We start from the raw sequence: 6,513 nt of genomic DNA, 5'->3' as shown, positions 1-6,513 counted from the left end.
ACTGATGCATGGTCGTTAGCAGAAAAGCTGTTTTTCAACTCCTCTGAGTATTCCCTTTTTCCTAACCCTTTTTGCCACCTTGATTTCCTTGGTGAGAGGGTTTCTGGTCTGCCTGTACACTGTCAGAAAAAAGGGTACAACTGAGGTCTATTTTTGTTCCCTAAGGTACAACTGCCGATGATTTACCCTCACAGGTTCCAAGCTGATCCCCATGGTACTTAAATGTACCCTTTTTGTGTCAAAAGGGTACATTTAAGATCCAAAATGATCAATGGTCGACATCTGTACCATTTTTTCCACAAACAGGGGTACAATGACAAGGTGAAGCTGTCAGTGACAGTTGGGGGACTGTATGGTTTGTGCACCAGAACTGGGAAATTTAGTTTGTTCACACTCTTATTTTTAATCCCAAATTTCCAATATTAATCCTAATTTCCAAAATGTAGGTGATGCAGTTGGACAAAATTTAGTCACACAAAAATAAAATAAAGAAAATCAGTGGTATCACACATTACTAATATTTAAGCTGAACCCAGCTACAGAACCTATTAAAATTTTACAGTAAAAAGCCCAATTTCAAAAATGTATCCTTGAGATAATATTAAAGGGTTGAATCACAATGATGTGACCAATGACCATGTGACCAATGACGGCTCACACAAGCGCATTCCTTATGCAGCAGCATATGCACACGCACCAACGAGAGGTCTTAATCGCCCTCACCAGTTCGCGCTCAAATTCGAGTTGGAGCTCTCTACAGAGGAGCTCCTTCAAAAGGAACGTGGATTAAATGTGACAGAGGAAGAGGCCCAGCGATTCAGAGGTAAGTTAATTTTATCATTTGATTGAGCTGGAAAGTTGTTTTGTTACAGAATTGCTTTATCAATTAGCATTGACCTTATCTAAAAAATGGAATTGGCCTACTAAAGTCAGAAATCAAATCTAGGTTAACATGACCAAAGATATGATTTTGAGGGGGCTTCCGGTTTGGCGGACATGGAGTAGGACGTGTTGTGCTTCAGCTCCCATGTTTGACTACCTTTATAACCCACCGGCTTACTTTTCTTCTCGTCAGACCATCTGTTTTTATACACTCAACAAAAATATAAACGCAACACTTTTGTTTTTGCTCCCATGTTTCATGAGATGGACTTGAAGATCTAAACTTCATTCCAGATACACAATATTACCATTCCTCTCAAACATTGTTCACAAATCTGTCTAAATGTGTGATAGTGAGCACTTCTGCTTTGCTGAGATAATCCATCCCACCTCACAGGTGTGCCACATCAAGATGCTGATCTGACATCATGATTAGTGCACAGGTGTACCTCAAACTGCCCACAATAAAGCTTTGCTCTGCTGACAGGAAGGATGAAGGCTAACCACACACACACACACACACATATAGACACACACACGCTCTTACAGACACACCACACAAACACACATACAGAAACACACACATAACACATTCTTACACACACACACACACACACACACACACACACACACATATATAGACACGTGCACACATAGACGCAACACACACACCAACACACACAATCATACGCACACTCTTACAGACATGCACACACATTTATTGTCACACCGGCTCAGAAAGTGTGACAAATTGGGGAGGACAAACACACCCTTAACCGTTTGACCATTTTATTGAAGAAAGAACAGTAGTTGTATACCAACAATTGACAAACAAGGAAATGTGCAAACAAAATACACCGCCATGCCTGCAGCAGGCTGGAGAGAGAGCAGCCCTCCTAGTAGGCCAGACGCGGAGAGAGAGAGAGTGAAGCAAACAGACTGGGAACTCTTAAACCGTCTCCAGCTCGTCAGCACAGGAGAGCTGCATAAGCTCAGGATCAGCTCCACCCAGCAACCTCCTGCACACACAGGGCAGAGACAGCAGCAACAACACAACACTCCCTGAGAGGCCAACACAGGGCCACAATATAGACACTGACACACACTAACACACAGACACATGCACACAAACATATACAGACACACACACATACACACAATACACTGCTTCAGACACACACACTGCCTGCTTCAACTGTGGAATGGCTTCCTGTGCATCAGTACAACAGGCTGTTGGGCCTTTGCAGGATCCTGCAGGGTCGACCCCAAAGTTCAGACTCACAGTTCATAGCAGGACTGAGCTGGATGCAGTCACAGCTCCTCACTGTGTGCAGCAGCTGGACTGAGCTGAACACTGGACTCAGACAGATTCAACATCCACACGTCAGTCACTGGAAGCCTTCAGAATGCTTCTCTCCTCACTCAGCTTCCAGTCCAGATCCAATACCTTACTGCAGGTAGTGACGGACCTGTCAGCTGTGTGTTAGAAATGCATGAATAAACAGCAGCTTCATGTTGATGCAGGACGTATGAGGGCGGAACACTGATGAGATGAAAAGATTCAGAGGAAAAGGCAGAAAGAGCAGAGCTGATAAGTCACATGACTGATGCACTGACACGCTCTCTAGTCAGCTCCTCCACCAATCAGGCGCTGCCTCGCTGCTCATGCAGCCAATCAGGTTGTAGCAGTACATTTAAAGCTTTCCTCTCTCTGCTGTCAGCTGTCATTCCAGATCACCTTTGAGAGCAGAACCCCCCAGAGGGCTGGACCTGACTGCTGTCCTGATAAAGACCTGAGGAAGACTGTTTGGAGGACACACAGAGTGGACATGGGTCACAGAGTGCTGCTGCTGTTTGTGTCTCTCTGGAGCTCCGGTAGGACTCTGCCTCCATGACGATGTCTTTATAAGAGCTGGGAGAAGAGTGTGTGTGTGTGTTTATATTTGTTTGTTTTCTTTACTGACAATCTTATTATGGATAATGCTACTAAGGATCACAGTGGAATTAGTCTGATTGTTTTTAAAGTTGTTATTATAGCAGTTTATGTTCACTGTGTATGCAAGTCCACACTGGATGTTCCTTTTTTAGGATTAACATTTATGGAGCCCCGAAAGGGACATTTGCAATTTATTTATTTATATTTCATGCTGTATTTATTTCATCCCTAATATGCAAATCTCCTCTTAAGATACAAATCATAAAGCACACAGTCAGGATAACTATAAACTTCACTACATCCAGTGGTAAAACAGACTGAGCCCTGTTGTTGCTGCTGTCAGCTACAAGGAGACATAAACACAGCGTGAACTGAATCAATATGAATTAAAATGGAGGAAACCTTTATTTGACCCACAATGCAGAAATTAAATCAATACATGTAACATTCAATGAAAACATGTGGCAATAAATGAATGACTAATATGCCACCATATGAACGATCTGGCACCGCCTGGCTGCGGCTCCAAGCAGATGAAGGGAGGTTGGTGAGAGGTGATGAGGTGATGATCTGTTGCCAGAGACAGGTTGATGTGGCCACACTTGTGTGAAACCAGCCTGTCCAGTTAGGATCAACACTGATTGTGAATCAGTTTCAGCTGCTGTTGTGCAAATGGAACAGACAACAGGTGGAAATGAGAGGCAGTTATCAAGACAGCCCTATAAAGGAGAGGTTCTGCTTCTCAGGAGGGTCACACCCTAATACAAGACCACTTCCTGTTATGCAACAAACTTTATGATTCAATGTTGAGCTAATGCCACAGCCACAAAAAGACATTTCTCCAGCTGCTAGACAGCAAGCCTTATCTAGACATGGAGGACAGTCTCCTCGTGGAGGACAGTCTCCTCGTGGAGGACAGTGATATGCAAAGTGTTCAATCTTTGTTGACACAGTTAGAAGAAATTATTGTTCATATCTTTACCAATGTCAAACTAAGAAGAACATGTGCTTTGTGTTGTTCTTCCACCGACTGACACATGAAAAATAAGAGGTCACACATGGCTCGTTGGTCTAGGGGTATGATTCTCGCTTTGGGTGCGAGAGGTCTCGGGTTCAAATCCCGGACGAGCCCTGGTGTTTAACTGTATTCCATTGGACACCAACTCCTTGTTGTTGACACTTTTCAGTTCCTCTCTAACTACCACACAGCTTTACAAAGCTAACAAAGTTCTATTCAGACCCAATCCAGAGCAGTTGTTCCACAGTAACACCTGCAGGAGGACGTCATCACCCAGTATGTGACCTGCACTGTGAGCTGTAAAGGCTGCTCCATACTCCGCGAGACAAAGAGCGGAGAACGCACTCCACGGGTGGTAAGAGATACAAAAAAAAGGTCTTTTCCGCACTGAGGTACCATACTCCGCGAGACGCGTGTGTGCAGAACTCCTCATACGGCCCGCCCACTGCAGCGCACGTCAGACACCAAACAGGAACAACATCACACACAGCCCACCTCCAGTGTTTGCGAACAGAGGAAGGTACAGCAGCTAACATTATGGATTTTGCAGCTTTGTTAGTGCAGATGGACGAGGAGACGAACATGCATAAAGAGGAAGAAGAAGAAGAGGAGTTGTTGCTGCTATGCACGGAGTTTGCGAGAAAAAGGCAACGTAGGTGGCACGTCCGGCCACTCGATGCAACGAGAGTCGAGCAGGGAGAGTACAGAGTCCTGGTGCAACAGATGCGGCAGATGGATGACGAGAGGCACTTTAGCTATTTCAGGATGTCGGCCGGACGTTTTGACGACCTTGTCCGTCGGATCACGCCGTTCATCCAGCATGCACCCACACACAGCATGCCCATCTCTATCCAGGAGAGATTGGCAGTCACACTGCGCATATTAGCTTCTGGGAGCTCACAGGTCAGTGTCGCCGCCAGCTACAAATTGGGACTGACAACAGTTTGTAATACTGTTTCCGAAGTGTCCAAGGCCATCTGGCTTGCCCTGCAGAACGAGTTTGTGGCCTTTCCATCACCGACACAGATGGCCGACATAGCTGTGGACTTTTGGAGGCTGTGGAATTTTCCAAATTGTGTTGGGGCTATAGATGGAAAACATGTGAAAATCAAAGCACCTCCAAGAGCAGGAAGTGACTACTTTAATTACAAAGGTCAGCACTCCATTGTTTTGTTGGCTGTGTATATATATATATATATATATAAACAATATTATAAACAAGATATATATAAACAATGTAAATACTATAATATAACATATGAAGACAACAATATATAATATAACAATATAAAGATGATCAACAATTATATATATTATAAAGAAGCAAATGCATTTTTCAAACAATATTCCTCGAAACCTGAGCACTGAGCACCTGAGAACTCACACACACACACACACTTTGAGCTAGTTTGGTCTTCGTAAGAGCTAAAAACAACATACTTAAATTCCATTCATATAACATATTTATTGGTGTTTGTGTGTAAATTCGTAGTCTGCAAAATTGTTTGCTAAGTTAAAATGCCCGCAGCCTCTTATTAAGGGAGGCTGAAGATAGGTCCTATTACTGTGCAATAGGACCAGTTCTGGGACATCAGTCAAAACTGGACCTCATGGCAGAGTTTGAACATGCTGTGCAGGGAATGGAGTGGGCTGAGGTGGTCTCCACTCTTGAGGCAGCCTTACATGACCTCCTCTACCCATCCCCTCCTCCTCTTCCTTCTGCTGCCCCTTGCTGCATCCTATGCCCAACCTCAGGGACAAGCTTGTTATGTGTTTGAGCAGCACTCCACCAGCTGGCAGAGACAGCTAGCCAGGGACAGGTAAGACACTGAGCACAGATCAGGGATTTATGTCATCAAAAGTATGAGCCAAATCGTCATCTTTGGCCTCCAAAATTAAAATTGGAAAAAGCTATGTAATTAAAAATTTAGTGATCAGCACAAGCTCACCCAACACCCTGCTGTGCCGAAAAAACACAGTCATCTTTTGCTGCCCTCCTGTTATTGTGGATGGCCATCTGGAGGAAGAGGGCAGGGAGACACCGGAACCACCCCCACCAGAAGTCACTATAGCAGATTTAATTGCTCACCCTGAGCAATTTGAGTATATTACCACATCTGGACATGTCACAGCTGTAAGTTTCTTATGATGGCCTCCTGCCAATCTCACTGAAGCATTACCTTAATATTGATTTTGCATCCATATGAGTTCACATCATATCTGGCATCATCATATATTTTAAGTTTAACCCTTCTCTGTCACATTTAGCTGCATCCTGTGAGGGAGTATAAAGGACAGCAGGGTGGAGGTGTGCCCATGAGGCGACTAAAGCTGAGGGAGGTAGGAAGCTGATGATACTTTAACATATTTAATTAATTTCTCACTTTGGTAAAGTGTTGATGTTGATAAACATTCTTAGTGATCCAGGTTATTTTCAGTAAAGATGTTAAAGCAGGCAACTGGACTTAGAGATTCTGGAAGATGTTCTGCTGCTCCTCCAGCTTCATCAGTTGCTTCATCACCTGTTCAGAACTAAACAACCTCTTTCATTATAGGGCACACAGGAAGTTACTGTCCTATTTTGGAGGGAGGCAGTCATGACCCCACTGTCAATTGGGGTCCCCATCACCATCAGCCACTTAAGGGGAAGTACAGCCCGGACTACGGCTACTTCCTC

General features: G+C 44.2%; 1 non-coding gene across 1 annotated transcript; it reads left to right on the top strand.

The window, feature by feature from the left end:
* The first annotated feature begins 3,878 nt into the window (after positions 1-3,878).
* Positions 3,879-3,950, top strand: trnap-ugg (transfer RNA proline (anticodon UGG)). Its single transcript has one exon. It is a non-coding gene; the product is annotated as a tRNA-Pro (tRNA).
* Positions 3,951-6,513: the final 2,563 nt, after the last annotated feature.

The sequence above is a fragment of the Parambassis ranga genome, unplaced genomic scaffold, assembly GCF_900634625.1.
Source record: "Parambassis ranga unplaced genomic scaffold, fParRan2.1 scaffold_27_arrow_ctg1, whole genome shotgun sequence".
In the NCBI taxonomy this organism is placed as follows: Eukaryota; Metazoa; Chordata; class Actinopteri; family Ambassidae; genus Parambassis; species Parambassis ranga.
The sequence above is the reverse complement of the archived record's forward strand: the minus strand, read 5'-3'. Positions and strand labels throughout refer to the sequence as shown.